Consider the following 27,460-nt stretch of genomic DNA (forward strand, 5'->3'; position numbering starts at 1 on the left):
AATATGTACACCCTGCTCTGCTTATGACACTGCTCTTTATTTTATGGTAAATGTCTTCTGCTATCCATATCTCTCAACTTTTATATTTATTGCTAGTTCTTTAACAAATTAGCAACACAACTGATGACTGATTCTCAACTCCATTTAGCTTGAGTGATCAAGAGACTTAATTACCTTTTTACGACCCTTGCCTGTGTATGTGCTCTGGGATTGTCCATCTCCCCTTCCATATTCATGTGTCTCAAATCAGATCCTATATTGATCAATTGACAAATGCTTGCCTACTCAATCTCTCTATAAAGTTAAAGCGGCCTATGGGGAGGTGCAGACACCATGTCTCATTCTTGAGTGTCTCAGTCACGAGTGTTGCACAGTTTCACCACTGCAGTTTAACTACAACAGGATAACTAAAGCTGTATGAAGATACAACAAGAACTCTTTGAAAAGACGGCAAGCAAACCAGCACTCGACATTTAATTTATTTGAAGTCAGATTCCCAATTTCTATCTGCAAACATGCTCCTTCTACTCTTCTTTCTCCCATCGGTGTCTTCTATCCTCAAAAAAACCTTACACTACCCCTCCTCTCCATCCCACAACATACACATAGCACCCTCACTCCTACTCTCTCCCTACTACTGTACCCATCACCTCCTGCAGTTGCTGAGCCCAAATTCTAACCTAAACACCAGATCAATTAGACATGTGCGCTCATACACATCCTACTCCCATCTTATCTTTCTCACCCTCCTTCTTCTTTTGGCCTCAGGGGATATTTCCCCAAATCCTGGCCCTCCATTTTCTAACTGCAAACCACATATTCGGCACCCCTCCTCCTCTGGCAATAGCGGCAATCCACTCAGTTTAACTTCTGCCCCTCTGCTTCCTAAAACCAGCCCCCCAATCTCATGCACCCTTTGGAATGCTCATTCCATCTGTAGCAAGCTCACATCTGTGCATGACCTTTTTATCTCTCATAGCTTTAACATACTCGCCATAACTGAAACCTGGCTTCAAAATGTTGACTCTGCTTCTCCTGCTGCCCTCTCCTATGATGGGCTCCAGTGGACTCACTCCCCCAGACCCAACGAACAGAAAGGAGGTGGAGTTGGATTCCTTTTATCCCTGCAAAGCACCTACAAAGTCCTTTCAAACCCTCCCTCTCTGTGACTCGCTACTTTTGAGATGCACTGTATTCGTCTGTTTTCTCCCATTTCTCCAAGGATTGCAGCAATTTATCGGCCGCCTGGACCAGCATCATGCTTTTTCGATGACTTTGCTGCCTGTCTACCCTACTTTCTCTCCTCTGAAATACCCACTAACATTCTTGGTGACTTCAACATCCTTGTCAATGTTAACAGCCCAGCTACAACTCAACTCCTCAACTTAACCTCCTCTTTTGACCTAACCCAATGGACACACACTTCCACTCACTCCAATGGTAATACCCTCGACCTTATATTCTCCTATCTCTGCTCTTCCGGCAACCTCACCAATACCCCCTTTCCTCTCTCTGATCGCAACCTCATCAGTTTCACTGTATCTTTGCCTCAAATCACCCATCCCTCCAAGCAGCAAACAATTACTTGTAAGAACCTTTGTTACTTTAACCCTTCTCTCCTCTATTCTGCTACTGACCAGCTACATGAATGAATCTCTCCCCTGTCCTGTCCTGACTTGGCCACCTCTGTTTACAACAGTTTACTCTCATCATCACTTGATGCACTTGCTTCTCTAACTACACACAGAGTCAGGCCCTGACCATTGCAACCCTGGCAAACTGACAACAGTAGAAACCTCAAGAGACATTGCCGTGCTCTTGAACGATGGTGGTGTAAAACCAAATGCTTGCAGGACTTCACCCTATATAAATCTGCTCTCCAAACATACAATTTATGCCTCCATGCTGCCAAACAAGCCTACTTTGTCTCTCTTATTACTACCCTGTCATCCAGTCCCCGCCGGCTCTTTTAATTCTCTGCTTCGTTCCCCTCCCCCTATACTCATTAACTCACTCACTGGCCAAGAGATTGCCAATCACTTCAAAGACAAGGTTGATGCAATACGTGAGGGCACCTCCTCCACTGTGCGCACATCTTCCCAAATCAACATACCTTGCCTAACAGCACAGTCAACACTCTCCTCCTTTGAACTGGCTATTACTGAAGAGGTTAAAAAAAATTCTCAGATGCCCGCCTAACCACCTGTTCCCTGGATCGTGTTCCCTCACAACTACTACAGACACCCTCTTATTCTATCCTATGCTCCATTACTCACATCTTAAATCTCTCTCTCTCTAGTGGCACCTTCCCCTCCCCTCTAAAACATGTGCAGATCACTCCCATACTTAAAAAGCCCTCACTGGACCCCACAAACCTGAACAACCTAAGACCCATTTCATTGCTCCCATTCACTTCTTAATAAACTCCGTTCACTTGGCCTCCAAGATTCTGCTCTATCTTGGTTCTCCTCCTACCTATCACAGCGCTCCTTCAGTGTTACCCACAACTCTACCTCCTCCTCCCCATTGCCCCTTTCTGTGGGGGTTCCACAAGGCTCTGTTCATGGACCCCTCCTCTTCTCTATCTACACCGCCTCCCTTGGTCACTTGATAACCGCCCACGGATTCCAATACCATCTATACGCTGATCACACTCAAATCTATCTGTCTACTCTTCACCTCACTCCTTCAGTCTCCTCTCGCATTGCTAACTTACTTACTGACATATCAACAAGGATGTCGCACCACTTCCTCAAACGAAATCTCTCTAAAACTGAGCTGGTAATATTCCCCCCTGCCCATGCCCCCCTCCATGACTTTTCCATCAAAATGAGTTATGCATCCATCAATCCCTCCCCTAAAGCCAGGGTACTAGGTGTAATCCTAGACTCTGACCTGTCCTTTCAGCCCCAAATCCAATCATTGTCAAAAGCTTGTAGACTTCACCTCTGCAACATCTCTAAAATTTGCCCCTTTTTAACAACTGAAACCACCAAGCTACTCATTCACTCCCTTGTTATTTCTCGCCTCGACTATTGCAACTCCCTTCTCATAGGCCAACCACTCCATAGGCTATCCCCTCTTCAGTCTATCATGAAGGCTGCTGCCAGGCTTGTCCACCTTACCGACCGCTGAGTGTCTGCCTCCCCTCTCCGCCAATCCCTACACTGGCTCCCGATTGCCCAGCGAATTTAATTCAAAATACTAACCACAACATACAAAGCCATTCACAACTCTGCCCCGAGCTACATTACCAATCTTGTCTCCAAATATCAGTATCTCCAGATCAATATCAATATCTCCAGATCCCTTGTCTCCTCCTCCCATGCTTGTCTCCAGGATTTCTCCAGGGCCTCTCCCATCCTCTGGAACGCTCTACCTCAACCTGTACAGCTATCTCCTACTCTATCTGCTTTCAGGCGATCCCTGTAAACTCATCTCTTCGGGGAAGCCTATCACTAATCTTCCATCAGCTCATTCCCTACTGTTACAACCTCTTGTAACACCTGCCCCACCCCATTAGATTGTAAGCTCTTCTGAGCAAGGCCCTCTTAATCCTCTTGTATTATATTGTATTGTAACTGTATTGTCTCCCTGTTATATTGTAAGCTCCTAAATAGGTAAGGGACGGGGCCACCCGGGGACGTTACCCTGCAGCCTCGCCCCCCTTGTGACATCATTTACCGACCAGCCTTCTTCACGGTTGGATGGTATTTTTGGGTGTTTTTTGGGTCCGGTGGTGGCAGTGAGCGTCGTGATTGACGATGGATCTGGTCAGGGAACATTGTTTTTTAATTTTTTTAATAAAGGAATTGTCAAAAACTGTGTGTACTTTTTTCCTTATTGACCCTTATTGAAGTGAATGAGTAAGAGTACTAGGGCCCCTCTTTTCAAAGGGGGCTTCCAGAACCCAATAAGCCCCCTGCCTGGAGACCCCCACAACCAATGGCCAGGGTTGTGGGAAAAGGTACTTGTTCCCATCAACATGGAGACAAGGTGCTTTGGCGTGGGGGGGTCAGAGCCCCCCTGCCCCAAAGCACCCCCCCATGTTGAGGGCATGTGGCCTGGTATGGTTCAGCCTTCCAGGCTGCATGCTCAGATAAGGGTGGGGTATGGATTTTCGGGGGACCCCACATGTTTTTTTCCACTTTTTTATGTTGCTGGCAATGTTTTTTTTTATTCAGCTGTCAGGGGGGAAGCCTGTTGACAACTGAGGACTCATCCATTGTTAAGGACGCAACAGCCGCCTTCCTGGCTCGGCTCCTTAACAACCAGCTATTCACTCTGCCCCGACTGGGCAAAGCTTTGCCCAATCAGGGCTTAGAATGCACTGTGCAGCATGCAGTGCATTGAGGGGTGCTCGGCAAGAGTACAACCCGCCAAGTGCCCTGCAAATTTGAGTATTTTGCTGAATTGTGGGCTGAACTATTTGCCCAACACTATCAAAGATTAAATATAGGCTAAGAGCTACATCAATGAAGAGGGTGCTACATCAATGTGAATTTAATGTCCTGACAGGGCTGGACTCCTGCTATTTACTACCAGCTTTTACTTTCAGTGCACAGAGGCTGTTCTGCTGTCAGTTAATTACCAGCCATTCACTGTTTCCACAGTGACTCACCTGGTTACTATTACCTGCTTTATTAGTCCAGCCTAGAGCCAGCCCCTTTCAGCTATTTAACCTCCCTGGCGGTATGATTATGTCTGGAATTACATACCAAAAGCGGTACAATTCTTTTCATGGAAATTTGGCGTTATGTATTATAGGCCTACAATTCTTAGTAATTACTGACTTAAACCTGACCAAAACAAGACTCTAGTAGACATCCCAGATGTGATAAATTTGAAACACAAACGCATGAATTATAATCGAATCAATAATATTATTTTATTATTTAATATATAATATATATAATAAAATTATATTATTGATTAGATTATAATTCATGCATTATATATTATATATAGATATATGTGTGTGTGTGTGTATATATATATATATATATATATATATACATATATATATATATATATATATATATATATATATATATATGATGTGAGAGTGTATGTTTATGTGCATGTTTGTTCTAATGATCAGTCACCGGTTTGTTCCTTAACCCTCATGTTTTGTACCAAAAATGTTAATTCTTTGTAAATCATTAGTTTCCATATCACAATTTTTTTTTTGTCAACATATTCAAATTCTAAGTTTTTAGAAGTTAGGCTAGTCAAAATTCAATTTTTAGACCCAAACTCACTGAAACATCTAAATTTAACACAAATAGTATAAATTTGAATGTCTAATAGATTCACCATACAAGGAATCCAAGGAATCTAAGGAGAAAAAACTCTGTTGACTAATAAGGCAACAACACTTGTCTGAAAAGAAAAGATCAGTGAGGATTTTCTCTGTTCTTTGTAAGTCAGAACGACTACATATACAGGGTATTGTTGGAGCAGAACACTGGTGAGAAAACTGGTATTGTTCATTGGTCATATCACTTTTTTGTGTACCTGTTAGATGTCTCACATACATTCTTTATGTGTGCAGATAATTGGATTGGAAAATAATGCTGGTTTTCATTCATCTCAAGAAAATCAATCAGTTGAAAGTGTCCTAGTTAACCAAACACTTTGTTGCAGCTGTGTGGTGAAATTTGCTCATTTCCATAGGTGTGAGAAAAAAGGATTTAGAAAAAAAGATTCAAAAAGCACAGGGTAAACTTTATAATTAATCATCATTAACAACTAAATGAATAGGTGCCCTTTTAACCCAAAAGTATCTGTAACAGAACAAAGGAAAGAGGAAGGGAAAACAACATTTGTTTTTAATACCTTGCTAAAGTTGCCAGAGCACTGCTACTGGCCATAACTTTTTCTAATTAAATGATACTGTATGGTCAACAGTTACATAGTTACATAGTAGTTAAGGTTGAATACAGACAATAGTCCATCCAGTTCAACCTGTGAACGTGTGTGTGTGTGTGTGTGTGTGTGTGTGTGTGTGTGTGAGTGTCGATAATCATTTCCCTTATCCCTGTATGTTGTGGTCTTTAAAGGCCCGTACACACGTACCGATCGTCGGCATACAAACGTCGGTGGACGAAGGATCTGCCGATTGTACGCGTGTTAGTATGGTGCCTCCGACAGATGTCTGCGCACAATCCGCGGACAAAAGTCTTTCTTGCAAACATGAAAATTTTTGTATGCCGACACCAGAACGGACGATTGTTCGCCTGTCAGTACACAATTCGGCCGACAGACCGCAGATTTGCAAGACTGGGCATGCTCAGAAAATAGAAAACACAGGGAAAGTTAACCATTACATGACATCACTTCTGCAGTCGGCGGACAAAATTCTTGTGCTGTCCTTGTGCTGTCTTTGCACTTTTCAGCAGACACCGACATCCCGGGGAGAAAAGAGGAACATTTGTATGCCGACCATCGGTACGTGTGTACGGGGCTTAAGATGCACTTCTAAGAGTCTTTGAAAAATATCAATACTCCCAGCTGACACCACTGATTGAGAGTTCTTACAGCCCTGACAGTGAAAAACCCCCTATGCAGCTTAAGGTTAAACTGTTTCTCCTCCAATCTCATTGTGTGTCCACGTGTCCTCTTACACTTCCTGAAACTGAATACCTTTATTCCTATGCTCGGATCACCATTGAGGTAATTTGTAGATTGCAATGATGTCCCCTCTCAAGTGTCTCTTCTCCAGCCAAAATAAATTTAGTGCTTGTAGCTGCTCCTCATAATTGAGGTCCTCCAATCCCCTTATTACTTTAGTTGACCTTCTTTGGACTCTCTCTAGCTCCAGCACATACCTTCTGAGGATTAGTGACCAGAACTGGTCAGAATACCCCAGATGTGGCCGGACCAGAGTTTTATAAAGTGGCAGGATTAAAGTTTTATCTCTGGAGTAATCCCCTTTTTTATGCATGCAAGTATTCTACCGGCTTTGATATCTGCAGCTTGACATTGCATGCTATTGCTCAGTTTGTATTCCACTAGGACCCCCCAATCTTTCTCCATACTTAATTCCCCAGAGGTTCTCACCCTAGTGAGTAGCTTGCATTTATTTTTTTAGCCCCCGAGTGCATTACTTTACAATTCTGAACATTAAACCTCATTTGCCATGTAGTTGCCCACTCTTATGTAGTTAAGGCAAAAAAAGTGTGGTCAAAATAATACCTCTTAGGGAGAGAAGTTTTATTCGGGAGCTTAGGAAATTGTCCCTATGTGATCCCAGGGGGAAAAGAACTGGAGAAAGTACAGGAGAGCCAGGGAAGTGTGCCCATGAGCTGACTGGGAGATTGCTGTGGCTGGTAGCCTGTGCATTCAAGGTCGCAGGACTAAGGGCTGGGAGTCTGCTGTTGGGTGCCCAAAGCCATATGCCACAGTGCATGGCTGTGCTCTGCACAGAACAAAAGCGAGCTTCATTTGGCTGTGCTTGCTGTCAGGGCCGCTGATAGGGGGGCCACCAGCCCTCTTGTAGGGGGCCCGAGCACACAGGGGGGCCCACACAGAAAGGGGGATTAGTGATGGACAACAATTACAGAAATCTTCCTCCAGCACCTGAATCTGATCTGTCCCTCTCCCTGCTATCAGCTTTTATCTGTAGATCCCCCTCCCTTGTGTGGGCCCCCCTCCCAGCACTTATCTCTGCTCAGGAGTTTATTTGTAAATTGTAACTTTGTTTCTCTCTCTCTTTCTCTCTGATCACTGAGCTTACACTGCCCAGCCTGTATATTTTTCTCATCTCATCTTCTTTTTTATTTAACATATTTATTTTTTCTAGATTTAGCAGGAATTATGCGAGTTATGTTATAGTTGTGTCTGATAATAGTGATTTTGTTGTAATTTTAGCTAAATATATCTTTAATATTTTCTTGAGGGGGTCCTTCCAGGTAGTCTGTACGGGGCCCCGCAATTTCTAACAGCAGCCCTGCGTGCTGTTACTGCAGTTTGGGCTAGTAGATAATAGTATCCATAAATTTATGTGTGGTGTTCTAAGGCAGCATAGGCTTGGACGCGAACTTCCGCGGCTGAGTAGCCGCTTGTGTTTCTTTCAATGTTAAGTTGCGTATTTGCATTTGATTTTTATTTTATCCTATTTAACTGCCTATGGCTGCTGCTGTCAATTAAACCCATGTCACATAGCCTAATTTTTTTATGTTTTTATTTCAGAAAAGTTCTGTGTGATAAGAAGTCTTTATTGATTAATCCTTTAGGCATGAGATCAGTCCAATAATCCAGGAAATGACCTACATATCCCATCATTTAACTTGTCTGATGCATTTTATATGATGGTTTTAGATGACAGTGAACTTATTATTCTTCAGAATAGTGTCCTAAATGTGAAATAGTATATCATAGAATATACATAAACAGCTTTTAGTTCATCATGCACTTACAGCAGGGCAAAGCTTGCCAGTCAGCGTGATGGAAAGGCCACGTCTATTTATCTAGCTGATTGATCATTTCTCTATTAAAGCTGTGGAAGAGACATATTAGGAGAGTTCTGCTTTCCAGTGAAGAAGCCTTTTAAAGCTGTATTAAACCCAAAAGTAAATACTTATTATGTTGCACTTTACCAATTCTTATATGTGGTGGCTGCATTAGTTTTCATTTTTTTAGGCTTTCTTTCTTTCTTTTATTTTCACCTGGTAATCCAGACAGTAAGTCTTTTGTTTGCCAACAGAATAAGCTCTTCTGAAAATGTTTCAGTTAAGAGTGTTGAGACAAACCATTTAACACTAACAGGGGTGCTTACAACGTTCAGTTTTTATTTATTCATGTTAAATCTTTATCCTAAATGAAAACAAAAACTGTTGCTGTAACTGCCTGTCTAACTGCAGTGTGAGCTTCAGTTTAAATTCAAAGTGTATGTAAATCTGCTAGTACATCTAACACTCACTTCCACCCAGATTAACCACTTCAGCCCTGGAAGGTTTTACTCCCTTAATGACTAGGCCATTTTTTGCGATTTGGTACTGTGTTGTTTTAACTGACAATTGTCGCACGGCACCGTACCCAAATACAATTGATGTCCTTTTTTTAACCACAAATAGCGTATTCTTTTGGTGGTACTTGATCACCTCTGCGGTTTTTAGTTTTTGCGCTATAAACAAAAAAAGAGCGTCAATTTTGAAAAAACACCAATATTTTCTACTTTCTGCTATAAAACATTCCCAATAAAAAAAATTTAAAAAATCTAATTTTTTTTATCAGTTTAGGCCAATTTGTATTCTACTACATATTTTTGGTAAAAAAAATCCCAAAAATCGTATAATAATTGGTTTGCACAAAAGTTATAGTGTTTACAAACTACGGGATAGATTTATGGACTTTAAATTTTTTTTTTTTTTTTTTTTAATTAGTAAAGGCGGCAATCAGCGATTTTTATTGGGACTGCGACATTGCGGCGGACAAATCTGACACTAAGTGACACTTTTTGGGGACCAGTGACATTAATACGTTGATCAGTGCTAAATATTATGTACTGTTACTGTATAAATGACACTGGCAGTGAAGGGGTTAACACTGGGGGTAATCAAGGGGTTAAATATGTTCCCTAGATGTGCTTTCTAACTGTGGGGGGTATGGATTGAAAAAAAGGCATAGAGAGATCTGTGATTCAGCTTAGCTGAATCACACAATCTTTCCCTGCCTCTCTGACAGGAGAGCCATCTTACATTCCAGACGGCTCTCCTGTCAGTATTGCCGAAGATCGCGGGAGGCCGGCGGCAATCGAGCCCACTCCCCCCGCGGCCTGCCTCCCGCTGTGTCTAATTACAGCGTGCACATAATTACGTAGATCTACGTGATTATGCGCAGCTGAGCCGCCCTGCCGAAGTAAATCGGCGTGGGACGGTCGGCAAGTGGTTAACAATGCTGCTGTAGAAAGGTGCCTCTGTGCACATTTATTCAGAGTACTCTAACATAGGAAGCGTGTTACTTGTCAGTTCACCACATGAAGGTGGGGGGGAGCTAAAAATAAAACAATGTCGTCACAACATTTAACAACTGATAAGCTGCAATATATCACATTATTGGTTACCGCTTTAAACACCCTTAAGCAGATGACAGAGGAGCACAAACCCTTTCCAGAAGTAGTCATATAGTATCAGTGTTGGTCATATAACTTAAAAAAATTAATTAGTTATAGTTACTAGTTACTTCTCCCAAAAAGTAACTGAGTTAGTGACTAGTTACTTTTTTACTGATGTAACTCAATTACCAGGGAAAGTAACTATCGCGTTACTTTAAAAAAATAATCAAATATGTCAAATAACTTGTATGCCCCTTGTATGTGTGGTATTTTCTTAGTGGTAACTGCATGGTACACTGGTACGGTACCTGAGTGGTATTTGCTGAGTGCCACTGGTGGTACCTGAGTGGTATTTGCTGACTGGTATTGGCTGGCTGCGTGGTACACTGGAACCTGAGTGGTATTTGCTGAGTAGTACCTGCGTCTGCTGCCTGGAGTGTATGGCTGCTGGTAGTGGCTGGTGGTGGTGTGGCACACTGGTGGTGGGGGTCTGAGTCCCGAGTCCTCCTGTCCCGACTGTGACTGAGTCTGTGACTGTGAGTAGCCCTATTTTTTTGTACCTGTGCTGCTGCTGCAGTGCTGCCTGGCTGGCTGCTGGTGGTGGTGGCTGCAGCTGGTGGCTGCTGCTGGAGGTGGTGGTGGCTGGCTGCTGCTGCTGGTGGTAGTGGTGGCTGGCTGCTGCTAGCTGCTGCTGGTGGTGGTGGTGGTGGCTGGCTGCTGCTGGTGGTGGTGGTGGTGGCTGGCTTCTGCTGGTGGTGGTGGTGGCTGGCTGGGGATGGTGGTGGCTGGCTGCTGCTGGTGGTGGCTGGCTGGGGATGGTGGTGGTGGCTGGCTGGGGATGGTGGTGGTGGCAGGCTGGGGATGGTGGTGGTGGAATGCTGGGGAGGATGGTGGTGGCTGGCTGGGGATGATGGTGGTGGCTGGCTGAAGATGGTGGTGGTGGCTGGCTGGGGATGGTGGTGGTGGCTGGCTGCTGCTGGTGGTGGTGGCTGGCTGCTGCTGCTGCTGGTGGTGGTGGCTGGCTGGGGATGGTGGTGGTGGCTGGAAGCTGGTGGTGGTGGTGGCCGGCTGGGGATGGTGGTGGTGGCTGGCTGGGGATGGTGGTGGTGGCAGGCTGGGGATGGTGGTGGTGGAATGCTGGGGAGGATGGTGGTGGCTGGCTGGGGATTATGGTGGTGGCTGGCTGGGGATGATGGTGGTGGCTGGCTGAGGATGGTGGTGGTGGCTGGCTGGGGATGGTGGTGGTGGCTGGCTGCTGCTGGTGGTGGTGGCTGGCTGCTGCTGGTGGTGGTGGTGGTGGCTGGCTGGGGATGGTGGTGGTGGCTGGAAGCTGGTGGTGGCCGGCTGGGGATGGTGGTGGTGGCAGGCTGGGGATGGTGGTGGTGGAAGGCTGGGGATGGTGGTGGTGGCAGGCTGGGGATGGTGGTGGTGGAAGGCAGGGGGTGGTGGTGGTGGAAGGCTGGGGATGGTGGTGGTGGTGGTGGCTGGCTGGGAATGGTGGTGGTGTCCGGGGATGGTGGTGGTGGTGGCTGGCTGGGGATGGTGGTGATATTGGTGGCTGGGGATGGTGGTGGTAGCGGTGGCTGGAAGCTGGTGGTGTGGTGGCCGGCTGGGGATGGTGGTGGTGGCAGACTGGGGATGGTGGTGGTGGATGGCTGGGGATGGTGGTGGTGGTGGTGGCTGGCTGGGAATGGTGGTGGTGTCTGGGGATGGTGGTGGTGGTGGCTGGCTGGGGATGGTGGTGGCAGTGGTGGCTGGGGATGGTGGTGGTAGTGGTGGCTGGCTGAGGATGGTGATGGTGGCTGGGTGGGGATGGTGATGGTGGCTGGCTGGGGATGATGGTGGTGATGGTGGCTGGCTGGGGATGGTGGTAGTGATGGTGGCTGGCTGGGGATGGTGGTGGTAGTGGTGGTTGGGGATGGTGGTGGTAGTGGTGGCTGGGGATGGTGGTGGTAGTGGTGGCTGGCAGTGGATGGTGGCTGACTGGGGATGATGGTGGTGGTGGCTGGCTGAGGATGGTGGTAGTGATGGTGGCTGGCTGGGGATGATGGTGGTGGTGGCTGGCTGAGGATGGTGGTAGTGATGGTGGCTGGCTGGGGATGATGGTGGTGGTGGTGGCTGGCTGAGGATAGTGGTAGTGATGGTGGCTGGCTGGGGATGGTGGTGCTGGCTGGCTGCTGCTGGGCTTGGCGCGCTGTACTCACTCAGTCCGGGGTCCGCACTTGTCCTCTCTGTTCACTCACAGTCTCCTCCTCCTCCTCTCTCGTCCTCAGTCATAGAGGAGAGGAGGAATTACAATTACATTACTGCCATCTAGTGGCGGTAGATGTAATTGCGGTAACGCCGCCCAAGTAATGGCAACGGCGTTACCGTGAGAGGAAGAGTAATCAGTTAGATTACTCGTTACCCTCTAAAGTAACTGCTTAAGTAACGCTGTTTACTTAAACGCAGTTACTACCATCACTGTATAGTATATACCTAGGTATTTATTCATTTGCTCAGTTTTCATTACAAGTAAGACTTGGAATTATGGTGGATTTGTACTTGCATTTCCTACTGTAGCACTCATCCTCAAAGCAATAGTTTAACAACCCTCCTAGACTGTATAGATTTTGAGTTGACACCAATATGGTAACCGATTAACTGACCTCCAACTTTATTTGGATACCCCAAAAGACAACTAGTCAGAGACTTCACACCTACTCATTGTCTATAGAGATGAGGGTCTTTAGGCCAGGACTGCAATTTTCATAGCTCCCAACTGTCCCTGATTTCAAGGGACTGTCCCTGATTTGGAAAAAAGTCCCTCTGTCCCTCTTTCATCCTCATTTTGGTCTGATCTATATAGTTGTATATAAAATGCACTTTTTATCTTTCAAAAAGTGTTCCCCAGTGCTAAACCTTTCATCCAGTTTCTAAATTACTGCATTTGTAAAGCCAGTATTAAGGAATACAGTGAGGGAAAAAAGTATTTGATACCTGGCTGATTTTGTACGTTTGCCCACTGACAAAGAAATGATCAGTCTATAATTTTAATGGTAGCTTTATTTTAACAGTTAGAGACAGAATAACAACAAACAAATCTAGAAAAACACATTTCAAAAAAGTTATAAATTGATTTGCATTTTAATGAGTAAAATAAGTATTTGACCCTCCTTAGTAAAACATGACTTAGTACTTGGCCACCAGGTTTGCACACATCTCAGGAGGGATTTTGTTCCACTCCTCTTTGCATATCTTCTCCAAGTCATAAAGGTTTTGAGGCTGACGTTTGGTAATTTGAACCTTCAGCTCCCTCCACATATTTTTTATGGGATTAAGGTCTGGAGACTGGCTAGGCCACTGCAGGACCTTAATGTGCTTCTTCTTTAAGCCCTCCTTTGTTGCCTTGGCCATGTGTTATGGCTCCGTGTCATGCTGGAATACCCATCCATGACCCATTTTCAATGCCCTATCTAAGGGAAGGAGGTTCTCACCCAAGATTTGACAGTCCATCGTCTTTTTAATGCAGTGAAGTTGTCCTGTCTCCCTTAGCAGAAAAACTCCCCCAAAGCATAATGTTTCCACCTCCATGTTTGACGGTGGGGCTGATGTTCTTGGGGTCATTGCCAGCTTTCCTCCTCCTCCAATATGGTGAGTTGAGGCCAAAGAGTTTGTTTTTGGTCTCATCTGACCACAACACTTTCACCCAGTTCTCCTCTGAATCATTCCGATGTTCATTAGCAAACTTCAGACTGGGCTGTACATGTGCTTTCTTGAGCAGGGGGACCTTGCAGTAGCTGCAGGATTTCATTCCTTCACAGCATAGTGTGTTATTTTATCTTGGTGACTATGGTCCCAGCTGCCTCAGGTCAATGTCAAGATTCTCCTGTGTAGTTCTGGGTTGATTCCTTACCGTTCCCTTGATCATTGAAAATCCATGAGGTGACATCTTGCATGGAATCCCCAGACCAAGAGAGATTGACAGTTATTTTGTGTTTCTTCTATCTGTGAATAATCGCACCAACTGTTGTCACCCTCTCACCAAGTTGCTTGGTGATGGTCTTGTAGATCATTCCAGCCTCGTGTAGGTCTACAATTTTGTCCCTGACATCCTTGGACAGCTCTTTGGTCTTCTTGACCATGGTGGAAAGATTGGAATCTGATTGATTAATTGATTGATTGCTTCTGCAGACAGGTGCCTTTTATACAGGTAGTAAGCTGAAATTAGGGGCACTACCTTTAGGAGAGTGCTTCTAATCTCAGCTTGTTATCTGTATAGAAGACACCTGGAAGCCAGAAATCTTGCTTGATAATAGAGGATCAAATACTTATTTCACTCATGAAATGCAAATCGATTTATAACTTTTTTGAAATGCGCTTTTCTGGAATCTTTTTTTTGTTATTCTGTATCTCACTGTTAAAATAAACCTACCATTAAAATTATATACTGATCATTTCTTTGTCAATGGGCAAGTGTACAAAATCAGCAGGGATCAAATACTTTTTTTCCATCACTGTATTAGTGGTAAACAAGCACTTGTGGGTTTAACTAATACTTTTTTTTTTTAATATTCCCCTGGGGGGGAGGGGGGGATGTGGCAGGGGGTATGTCCTATGTACTTTTGCTAATAGGTGTCCTTCGTTTCCATCTCAAAAAGTTGGGAGGTATGCATTTTTTTTTTTTACAGACTGTAGAACTGTGTTCAAATTCAATATATGCACTCTGTGAATGAGCCGCCAGACATCCTGTAAAGTCCAAGCTTGTACTCAGCTCTTTCAGACCCCATCCAGTCTTCAGTCTCACTGCTCATGGATGTACCCTTCTGTGAGGCAGTACAGGCTGTTTAGACCCCACACCCATACCTTTCTTCTCATAGCACATATGCCCTCCCCAGACAGTATGCATGGAGGGTCAACAGCACACGTCCTCCCTAGGAGGCAGGCAAGCTCACAAGGCCCAACAAACATTTATAATCCCCACTGGCAACAAACCTCCTAGTGGTTAGCCAAGGAGATATAAATATTTAAAATTATAACCCATAATTATTGTATCTTCTTTCTGTCCTGCTGGAGGCGCTTCGTAACAGCAGGAAGAAACAAACAATAGAACTGTGCTCAGGGGAGAACAAATGAACACAGAACAATCAAATTAGCTTAAGCAGATTGAGGCCCAGCAGAACTAAGTTTAAAGAGTCAGTCCTGCTTAGAACAGAGTGTCTACATGCTCTGTGTTATTTTAGTCTGTAGATGTGACTACTAGTAGAGTAGCTCAAGCTGTAAAAATGTCCAAATGAAAGAATACCAGCTATTTAACAACATTTATAGTATTTGATCTGTAATCACTCTAGTTTACATTGCTGCCCAGAGTCCAAAACTAGCAAAAAGGCTAATATAGTTATAGTTAGCAAAACTGAGATAAATTCTTTACAACTGCAAATGCATAATGTCCTCTTAAACTCGCCTGCTGACTTGCGACTTGAAGTGTATGGGTAGCCAAAACATTTTTCTTTTACTTTTGGATGAAGAAGCAAAGGGTTGAGACTCCTGTCAAAACTTTTATTGCTGAGGGGGGGGGGGGGGGGCGTGGTGACTGCCCAGCGTGATGGCTGCTTAAACTGGGAGCTACTCACAATCGCTGGAGAAAGTATACCTTACAGGAGCCCTAGGAAGAATCCAACCTCCCCAGCCGGTGCCTAACAATACAGTGGCCCTCCACGATGCCTCGCAGGAAGAGAGAAACTCCTCAGCCCCCTATGTTATCGGGTTTCCTGTGAAATCTAAAGTGTGCAGAGACAACCCCAAAATATGTGAGGAGGGCATGCCAGGAGAGAATAAGTCTGTAACATCCATCCCACCAATTCCACCTGACCTGATAGCAACTTTACCTACAACTGGAAAGCCAGTGTCAGACACAGTGCTTAAGGAAATGTTGCTATTATTCAGAGCATCCCTACAAGCTGACCTCCTGACATGTATTAACCAGCAAAAAGCAGAAATACAAGAGCTGGGTGACCGGGTGAACCACATAGAGAACTCTATGAGTGAGTTCACTGACAACTATAACACTCTGGCAGACTCCCATGAGGCCCATACAGAGGTTGTATCCAGGATAAAAGCAAAACTGGCAGACTTAGGGGACAGGTCTAACAGAAATAATCTAAAGATCAGAGATATCCCAGAATCGGTTCAATCAGCACAGATGCCCCATTTTGTGAGAGACCTGTTCCTAGCGGTCTTACCAAACCTCACATCTGCAGACCCAACAATTGATTGGATCCACAGAGTCCCAAAACTCTCATTTCTCCCAGCTGAAATACCCAGTGATGTGATCCTCCAAATCCATTTATATTAAGTTAAGGAACAGCTACTGGAAGCTTTCCACCATCAATCGCAGCTCCCGGAAAAGCTTCTGGCCTCCGAATACTGCCAGACCTCTCGCAATACACTCTACAGCAACGTAAAAATCTGCTATCGGTCATGAAAGCCCTTCGCATCTAACAACGTGCCTTACAAGTGGAAGTACCCAGCTACACTGGAGGCCAGTGGGGCATTATCCCTAAAACCTCACTCCGAGCAACAGCACACTCTGCAACCACCCAAAATTTCTCCTGAGTGGCAACAAGTACGCTACAAGCACCATACTAAACCCATTGTCTAAGGCTCCTCACATCTACCAGTGCACACTATGCCTCATTAGCTTCCAGCGATCACAGAAGTATATACCACCATACTCCTATACCCCAGAATGTTTTGCAACTTAACCTGCCCCTTGTTTCCTTCTCATCAGCGTGAGGGTTCTCCAATATTTTTACCTTCACTTTTCCTTTTTTATATTTTTTGTTATTTTTGCTGTTTCCGACCATGACCTACCTGTTTTTCCTTTGGTCTGAGCCTCTCTTGTTATGGGACATTAGTTGAACACATACTATCCAGCCCACAAGCACATCCTTTTAACCTTTATCTATGATGTCGGACCTGATACATGATTCATTTGTACGCCTACTGAGGATACTCACTGCACTCGTACTTTAGCGATAAACATGAAATAACCCCTTCTATTCAAAGACGGGTATTACATTTTTATCTCTAAACGTAAAGGGCCTCAACCACCCTGCAAAAAGGGCCTCAACCACCCGGCAAAAAGGGCCTCAATGTGGAAGGAAGCTAACAAACAGGACGCAGATATCCTCATCATCTAAGAGACCCACTTTCACATCCTGGAAACCCCCTGATGTTCCCACAAATCCTACCTTCATATATTCTAAATCAGAGAAAAAAAAGGGAGTCCTCCTGGCTATAAGGAACTCACTATCTTTCGAGCTCAAGTAATCTATATTAATACTGTGCCTTCTAAATTCCAAGCCTTACAATGCCTACGTACCCAACACCCACCAGCTCCGTTTTATTAAGAAGCTTATCAATAAGAGTCAGTTGCTACACTTCGGAAGCCTAATCGTTGGAGGAGGCTTCAATCTCGTGATCGATCCTACAGTGGATACATCATCCAAGAACATCAAAGCTCAACCTGGATTAAGTGCCTTGCTGCATCTGTCTGAACTGTATGACGTATGGAGCTGCAAACATTGTACTGAAAGGGACTACACATTCTTCTCGAACAGGCGTCTGTCTTCCTCATCAATCTATGATATAACTTGGTCGGACCATGTGGCCATATCAACGGTGATCGAGGAGAAAGATATTGGCCCTAAAGTATATATATGGCGTTGTAATATTACGATTATACAAAACCCTGACAACAATAGGTCACTCTTCAATCTCACGCGGGAGTTTTTCCACACAAATGCAACCCCAGACGTTGATGTATTCTCTCTCTGGAATGCCCATAAGGCCTACATGAGAAGGCTTATTATTCAGCTGTGTGCCAAAGTCAAACGAAAATTTGACCTTAAGCTTACCGAGCTGCTAAAATCGATCCATGACCTTGAAACTCAAAATAAAACCCACACTACTGAATCCATCTTGGCCAGATTAAATATTCTATGCTACGAGCTCCACTCTTTATTAAGCTCTCAGCACGATACCTACTTGAGAAGGCTTAACCTACACTATTATGAGAACCTTAACAGAGCTGGTAAACTCCTGGCGAATAAGTTAAAAACTCGTAGTGCTAAACTCAGAATCCCTTTCATACTCCATCTTTCACTAAACATAGGCTCATGAACCCCCAACATATCGCTGATGCATTCTCAGACTACTACAGTGCTCTATATAACTCGCACAGCAACAATTCCCCTCCCCAACCAACCCCAGAAGCCATTAAAAAGTTCCTTGACATACTTAACCTCCCATCGCTGTTACCTTCACAATTAGAGTCTTTAAATACCCCCTTCAACACAGACAAAATCCAAATCCAAAACACTATTAAGTCCCAACCAACAGGGAAATCTCCTGGGCCAGACGGATTCACGAATGAATATTATAAAGGCTTTAATGATATACTTTCTCCAGATTTAATAAATGTTTTTTTCTGCTGCAGCCTCCAGAGCATCATTCCCAGCAGAGATGCTTTCAGCAATTATAGTGGCTCTCCCTAAACCTGGCAAAAGCCCTGATACACCAGCTAACTTTAGGCCGATCTTGTAATGTTCCGGTACCTTTGGTACCCTAAATTACACTTTCCACAAGTGTATGCGCCCTACCATTTACTTTTGGAAAGGTGCGCATACACCTTTAAGACTGGAGCTGTCATCACTCAGCGCCGGACTAGATGGCTATTTAAGGCGTCGGTTCTCACTCACATGTGTTCGTTCAAACACCCTTATCTGGATGCTAACCTTGCTTGAAGCTTCCATGCTTGCAAGCTTACTTCGCTGACGGAACCTCGCTGCGCTGATCCCTGTATCCCGCTACTGGATCATCCGCCTCTCCTGAACCACCCTTCGGCTGTATCGCTAATAGTGCTAAGTACCCCGCAGGGGAATTCTCTATAAACTTATACAAAGCTTACACTATCTAGCTCTGCATAGTAGAGACTGTTTATCACATCTGCATAAACTAGATTGCTAGCTCTTGAGACTACTGCTACTTTTCTGCACTGGGTTGATCTCTTTTGTATGTCCACCTGCTATTCTATCATCTGCTATCATACAACATTGCTAAACCTTCCTGCATCCATCTGCTACTGTCTCACCTTCAAGTGTCTATCACCTACCACCTCCACTCAACCTATCCCTCAACCTTCATCATTGTGTTACCACATGCATAAAGTCACTCTAAGAACCAGCTTGCTAATTGTGTGTATTTACTGGCTGAAATAAGACCTTCCACACATGATGAGTCATTGAGGTTGGGAATGGTGTCTCGGCATATCTCTTACATGACTGCTGACGTGGAACTATTTCTGCAGCTGAAAATCCACACCATATAAAAACGCAGGAGCGTTACAGATTGAACGAACCTAAAATGGATTCAGCAGAAATAGTTCCAGAAATAACCACTCAGGTGACACAATTAAAACAGCAAGTATCTGCGTTAATACACGCACTTGCTGAATTAAAAGAAGACAATCAGGCTCTGTCGCAGCAGGTAATTAGACTGACACAACTTACCTCTGCTCAGTCCCCTGAACCCAAGATAAATCCCCCTTTGGTATTTACAGGCGATCGCAAAATATTTCGCGAATTTAAAAACACATGTGAGTTACTTTTTTTGCTAAAACCTCGTACCTACCTTACTGATCACATTAAGGTTTGTACTATTATTTCTTACCTATCAAGCGATCCTCGAGCCTGGGCAGATTCTCTTTTTGAGAAAAACGACCAGCTTCTCAACTCCTATGCCTTGTTCCTAGCAGAGCTCACTAGCCTATATGATGACCCCAATAGGCAGAGTACTGCTGATCTTCAGTTAAGATCCTTGAAACAAGGAAGGAGGCCTGTGGAAGACTTTGTCGCAGAGTTCAAGAGATGGACCCTTGATTCAGAATGGAATGATGCATCTCTGAAAACCCAATTTAGGCTTGGCCTATCAGAAGCCGTTAAGAACGAGCTCGCCCGAGCGGATCTGCCAAAAACCCTGGATGCATTAATACAACTCAGTATTACCATAGATAGAAGACTACGAGAAAGAAAGGCTGAAAAGATGGGAATGCCATTATCCGTTTCCTCTCGGAGTCTGGCCGTTCCTATGGAGGTAGGAACCATACGCCCACCGCTATCAACTATGGAAAAAGCCAAAAGACGAAATGAAAATCTCTGCTTGTACTGTGCATCCCCGGATCACAAGATAAACGTCTGTCCCCTAGTCAACAAAAAGAAGGGTGAGTGTTCACATGTCTCTCTAGGAGGATTGACAACTTCATTCACTAACCCCTACATTTCTGTTTTTTTGACATTACAGTGGGACCAGAACAGGATTACTACTAAGGCCATGATTGACACAGGATCTTGTGGAAATTATATGGATATATGTTTTGCTGCTTTAAATAAAATTCCTATTATTTCTAAACTCAAACCTGTCTCAGTAAGTCTTATTACCGGTGTTCCGTTATCCTCTGGTCCGATCACCGATCAGACACAAGCACTTCTAGTCACTATTAACGAGTCTCATAGGGAGACTTCTACCTTCGATTTAATACCATCACCCCACTTTCCCATTGTGTTGGGACTTCCCAGGTTGCACACACACCAACCAACCATAGATTGGAAGAAACAGTCCTTGACCTTCCCTTCTTGTTATTGCGAGGAAACGTGTAACCTCCCGTTTTCCGGGAAGATTCTGTCTGTGGTGACAGATGAGATTGCACCACTATGTTATCAGGACCTTTCTGAGGTTTTTCTTGAGAAAAATGCTCAAGCATTACCTCCTCATCGAGACTATGATTGTAGCATTGATCTACTCCCAAATAGCAAATTGCCGTTCGGTCATGTTTATCCTCTTTCACAGGATGAACTTGCCCATCTCAAAACCTATTTGGATGAGAACTTGGAAAAAGGTTTTATTAGACCTTCCACTTCTTCCACAGCAGCAGGACTCTTTTTTGTTCGCAATAAAGATTCAAGTCTCAGACCTATCATCGACTACAGGAAATTGAATGCTATCACAATAAAAGATCGCTATCCTCTACCGCTTATCCCTGAGCTCATTGAGCAGGTGCGTGGAGCTACCTATTTTTCAAAATTAGACCTGAAAGGAGCATACAATCTCATTCGAATCCGTGATGGACACGAGTGGAAGAATGCGTTCAGAACTAGATACGGATTGTTCGAATATCTTGTGATGCCATTCGGCCTCTGCAATGCCCCTGCAGTTTTCCAACGATTTATAAACGATATTTTTAAAGACTTACTAGATGTCTGTGTTGTGGTATATCTGGACGATATACTTATATATTCACGGACCCTGTCTGAACACATAAGACATGTAAGACTTGTATTATCGAGATTGCTTGCACATAATCTTTATGTGAAGCTGAAGAAATGCTTGTTCCATAAAGATGAGGTAATCTTTCTAGGCTACATCATATCCAAAACAGGAATCGAGATGGACATGAGTAAAATATCCTGCATTCAGGATTGGCCTACACCAACTACACGCAAGGCGCTACAGCGATTCCTGGGATTTTCAAATTTCTACAGGAAGTTCATAAAAAACTTTTCTGCTATTGTGAGACCCTTCACACAGCTCACTAGCATAAAAATACCATTTAAATGGTCAGAAGAAGCAAATAAGGCTTTCCACTTGTTAAAGACAAGGTTTACTTCCGCTCCCATATTACGCCATCCAGACCCATCCCTCCAATACATTCTGGAGGTAGATGCGTCAAACCTGGCAGTAGGAGCAATACTCTCCCAACGACCTACCCCCACTTCACCACTTCATCCAGTCGCCTTTTTTTCTAAATCCCTGAGCAGTCCCGAGATAAATTACCCCGTGGGTGAGAAGGAACTGCTTGCTATAAAATTGGCTCTGGAGAATTGGCGACATTTACTCGAAGGCACCCAATTACCAATAATTATATACACGGACCATAAAAACCTCCAATATCTTCAGACTAGCAAAACTCTCTCGCATCGACAGGTACGATGGTCACTATTCTTTCTAAGGTTTAACTTCCTAGTGACCTACACACCTGCAGATAAGAACAAAAAGGCGGATGCACTATCACGACTAACTGAAGAAAACTACTTTGAAATTCCTTCCGTTCCTATAATACCTCACAAACGCATTATTGGAGTTGTCCGTTCCTTGAAGGAAGAGGTTCTGCATGGTATAAGGTTGGATTCACCCCCACCACAGCTAACTACCGATGCAGAAGGCTTCCTCTACTACAACGACAAACTTTACATACCACCTACCCTACGCACCAAGATCTTGGAATTATCGCATGATGTGCCTATGGCAGGACATATGGGTATGACAAAGACTTTCAATTTGATTTCTCTGCAACTCTGGTGGCCTGACATGAAAACATCTATACAAAAATTCGTCTCTTCATGCAATGTCTGTGCCAGGTCCAAAATTGACACTACGAGACCATCCGGTCTACTATGCAGTCTACCAATACCCCAAACTCCATGGGAGGTTCTGTCATTGGACTTCATCGTAGAATTGCCTCCTTCCAAAGGATTTAATACCATCTTGGTGTCAGTGGACCATCTGACAAAGATGGCACATTTCATTGCTATTCGCAGACTACCTTCATCCAAACAAACGGCAGAACTCCTGATGAAACATATCTTCAGATTACATGGTATCCCAAAAACTCTTTTGTCTGACCGTGGATCCCAATTTATTTCTAAATTCTGGCAAGAACTATGTCACATACTACGGATTGAGCGGAAGCTCACTTCTCCTTACCATCCGCAGACCAACGGACAGACTGAAAGAGTCAACCAATGCATCGAGCAGTATTTACGTTGTTACACTTCTTACCAACAGGATGATTGGTTGGATCTTCTCCCCCTGGCAGAATTTGCCTACAACCACGCAACTCACAGTACAACCAAGCAGAGTCCGTTCTACTTGAACTATGGGTTCCATCCCTCTATTCTCCCTCCACGCATCCTTCCTTCAAATAACCCAGTAGCCTCAGACTATCTTTCCCAAATAAAGGATTCTCTGGGTTTACTAAATACTACCATTGCACACGCTCACAGTCAACAAAAGAAGTACTATGATCTTCGTAGAAGACCTTCTCCACAGTATACTATCGGGGACCTCGTTTGGCTCTCAACAAAAACTTGAGACTGAAGATCCCTAGCAAAAAGCTTGGTTTTCTGTTCTTGGGACCTTTCCCAATCAAGAAACTTATTAGAAAAGCTGCAGTGCAGCTTACATTGCCAATGGACCTAAAAATCCATCCCATTTTCCATGTGTCGCTACTAAAACCCCATGTTCCGGACCAAGGAATAAGGCCTAATATTCCACCTCCCCCTCCTGTACAAGTTGAAGGTGGAGAAGAATACGAGATAAAAGAGATTCTGGATTCTCGTATCTACAGAAGAAGACTTCAGTACTTGGTTAGATGGAAGAACTATGGGCCCCAAGACGACACCTGGCTAAACACCTCTGACATACATGCCCCTAGATTAATCCGCAATTTTCATGCGAGATACCCAGACAAACCAGCTCCAGAGGCCTTCAGGAGCAGGCCTTAAGGGGGGGGGGGGTATTGTAATGTTTCGGTACCTTTGGTACCCTAAATTACACTTTCCACAAGTGTATGCGCCCTACCATTTACTTTTGGAAAGGTGCGCATACACCTTTAAGACTGGAGCTGTCATCACTCAGCGCCGGACTAGATGGCTATTTAAGGCGTCGGTTCTCACTCACATGTGTTCGTTCAAACACCCTTATCTAGATGCTAACCTTGCTTGAAGCTTCCATGCTTGCAAGCTTACTTCGCTGACGGAACCTCGCTGCGCTGATCCCTGTATCCCGCTACTGGATCATCCGCCTCTCCTGAACCACCCTTCGGCTGTATCGCTAATAGTGCTAAGTACCCCGCAGGGGAATTCTCTATAAACTTATACTAAGCTTACACTATCTAGCTCTGCATAGTAGAGACTGTTTATCACATCTGCATAAACTAGATTGCTAGCTCTTGAGACTACTGCTACTTTTCTGCACTGGGTTGATCTCTTTTGTATGTCCACCTGCTATTCTATCATCTGCTATCATACAACATTGCTAAACCTTCCTGCATCCATCTGCTACTGTCTCACCTTCAAGTGTCTATCACCTACCACCTCCACTCAACCTATCCCTCAACCTTCATCATTGTGTTACCACATGCATAAAGTCACTCTAAGAACCAGCTTGCTAATTGTGTGTATTTACTGGCTGAAATAAGACCTTCCACACATGATGAGTCATTGAGGTTGGGAATGGTGTCTCGGCATATCTCTTACATGACTGCTGACGTGGAACTATTTCTGCAGCTGAAAATCCACACCATATAAAAACGCAGGAGCGTTACAGATCTCCTTACTCAATACAGATGTCAAAGTCTACACAAAACTTTTAGCAAAACGTCTAGATGGTATCCTTCCCGTCATTGATTCAAACAAATTAAACTGGTTTTATTAAAGGACGTCAGGCTTCCGATGCTACAAGACGTCTCCTAAACATTGTGACCTTTGTGGAGCGGTTAGAAACGCCCTCTCTGCTTCTCTCTATAGATGCAGAGAAGGCATTCGACCGCATCCACTGGGGCTATTTACACCAGGTCATGTTAAAGTTTGGTTTCTCTGGCACAATACTATCAGCGGTTGAGGCACTATACTTCAACCCATCTGCGAGAGTATTCCCATCAAGTATGCTTTCTAAACCATTTTTAATAACCAACGGTACTCACCAGTGATGCCCGCTGTCCCCTTTAATTTTCAATCCAGTCATAGAACCATTAGCTGAAGCCATACATGCCCACTCTGACATATCTGGCTTCTGCTTCCACAAATGTCCTCATGTTATAAACTTGTTTGCAGATGACATTATCCTAATGCTATCTAACCCTATGATCTCCATCCCATCCGCGCACCAAGTCTTGTCATCCTTTAGTACCATTCCTTATTACAAAGTAAATTGTGCAAAATTACTAATCCTGGACCTGGGCCTTCCTGGCGAGTCTCGCTCCAAGCTGTCAAAGTCCTTCCCATACTTTTGGGCAGATAACGGCATACCATAATTAGGTATAACCTTGACATACCCAACTGCTCTACTAGCCAAAGCATTTCTACAAACTACAAACTTTTAATAACGAAGATTAACACTGAAGTACAGCAACACTTAAGATGTGAGCTTTCTTGGATGGGGAGACTAGCATCTTTCAAAATTATGATATTGCCACAAATTCTTTAATATTTTAGAACCCTTCCTGTACCAGTTAAATCCTCCTACATGATGAGGTCCCTCTCCTCCTTGACTAAGATATATTTGGGGCAACAAAAGTGCCTGTTTCTCTCATGCCCACCTTGTCAAATACAAAAAACTAAGTGGTATAGGTCTGGTAGACCTTCCAGACTATTGGGTTGCCACACAAATGTCCCAACTGAAACAGTGGTTCCTCCCTACCCCAGATAATCTATGGGTAGAAATTGAATTTCACCTACTACACACCTCAGATCTCAAGTCGATCCTTTTGGCTGACACCTGTAAAAGTATTGATACTTCCCTCCTACCTGTTACAATAAAATCAGCACTTATAGCCTGGAACACCTTCACACGTTACAACAAAACCAGTGGGGCCCAATACACCAAAATCTCAATACCCCTCTCTGCCTTAGAATCCCTTACTCCTCACCTCTCCACCACAAATTGGTGGGAAGCAGGTATCAAATGGGTAGAGGACCTTTACCAAGGAACTCATATAGAACCAATAGTAGACCTCATGAATTAAGTTGTATCTCCCCCAAAGACGTTTACACCTATATACGGGTATCAAGGTTTATGAAAACTAATCCCAAACCATCCATACAGGTCCACTCCTCAGTATAGAAATTCCTCACATGCCTTAACCCCAAAATTTATACACACCCCTCTGTTCTATTCTATTCTCCAGGACAAAGGGATCTTCTCTAAAACACCCCCTATGACCAAATGGGAATCAGAATTACAGCATTGTTTCTCTGCTGACCAATGGAAAACAGCAATTCGTTACTCCCACAGTGTGACCCGCTGCGTCAACCACTGGGAACTGTCCCAAAAAGTTCTGGCTCGCTGGTATATGACTCCATACCTAGCCTAGCCTAGCAAAATTCTCTCCTGAGAACTCCTCTCGCTGTTGGAGGGGCTGCGGGAACACATACACACTTCCGCACATATTATGGGACTGTAAAAGCTTATCCAGCTATTGGAATAAAGTTTTCCAGCTCATTTCCCAAACCACAGAGATAATCGTTAAACCAGACCCAGCGCTATCCATACTCCACTTTAAACATTGAACAATTTCCCACACATTTCCGTGGCATTATAGTAATTATTCTTGTGTCCGCCAAGACGCTTATTGCAAGATTATGTAGGTCTGTTAAAGCTCCCAATGTGTCTGAATTAATCGCTCTTGTGAACCTAACTTATAACAATGAAAAGAATATAGCTCTTAGGACAAGCTCGATCCTCAAATTTATTCATATTTGGAGTACATGGCTCTCATTGATATCCGCTGCCCACGTTGTACAAAACGTATAAGTTGACCACAGTAAAGTTATCCAGTACAGTTTACACTGATTGTCTATGATGTGCTTATATACTGAAAGGCTGATCTGTTCATATTTGGTTGATTCATGTCCCATATTATAAGTGTGTTATTTGTATTGCATGTATACCATAATTTTCAATAAAAACACTGTTGGGGAAAAAAAAAAACATTTATTGCTGTTTTCCACACAGAAGACCTAAAGAAGAACCCCAGCTTTTCCTCTCTAAAACATCAGATGCATTGTGCATGTAAATTAATTACAACCCCACTCTTAGTTTGTGTGTAACCTACCACCTTTAGCTGTATTCAGTAGGTTTCTGGGTCTGTAATGTCACTTCTCCTGGCTGAATTTCAAAGTTCTCTGACTTCATGTCCCTTGATCTTTTGAGCCTCTGTAGCTACAGGGCGGGCTATGGGAGTCACTTGTATCAGTTCTGGGAGTTGATGTAGGTGGGTCCTAGGGTTACTGTGGGTGTTTACTGGGCCTTAATGTGGGTGGCAAAAGGTGTAAATGGGACATACCTTGTCCTGTCATTCCCTTTTTGCAGCATGCCAAAGAATAATGGCTTACTGCAAGACTGCAGATGATGGGCTACGGGAGGTCATTATGAAGGCGTTTCCTTCATATTTAAATTAATCACTTCACAGGGACCAGGGCTGTGGGAGGGCGGGATCTGAGGGGTAGGATTCTCCCTGTTTACACTGGTCGGCATATTTAACTGGGCAGGATTGAATTCTAACTGTGATCCATTCAATGCTGCCCA

At 44.0% G+C, this 27,460-nt stretch overlaps 1 protein-coding gene across 2 annotated transcripts in view; it reads left to right on the forward strand.

Annotated features, from left to right (window-relative positions):
- The window catches only part of RXFP1 (relaxin family peptide receptor 1), a 567,744-nt gene that overhangs the window by 326,031 nt on the left and 214,253 nt on the right, over positions 1–27,460 (forward strand). The gene's annotated exons all lie outside the window — the stretch shown is intronic.

The sequence above is a fragment of the Pelophylax lessonae genome, assembly GCF_965119305.1.
Source record: "Pelophylax lessonae genome assembly, chromosome: 1".
In the NCBI taxonomy this organism is placed as follows: Eukaryota; Metazoa; Chordata; class Amphibia; order Anura; family Ranidae; genus Pelophylax; species Pelophylax lessonae.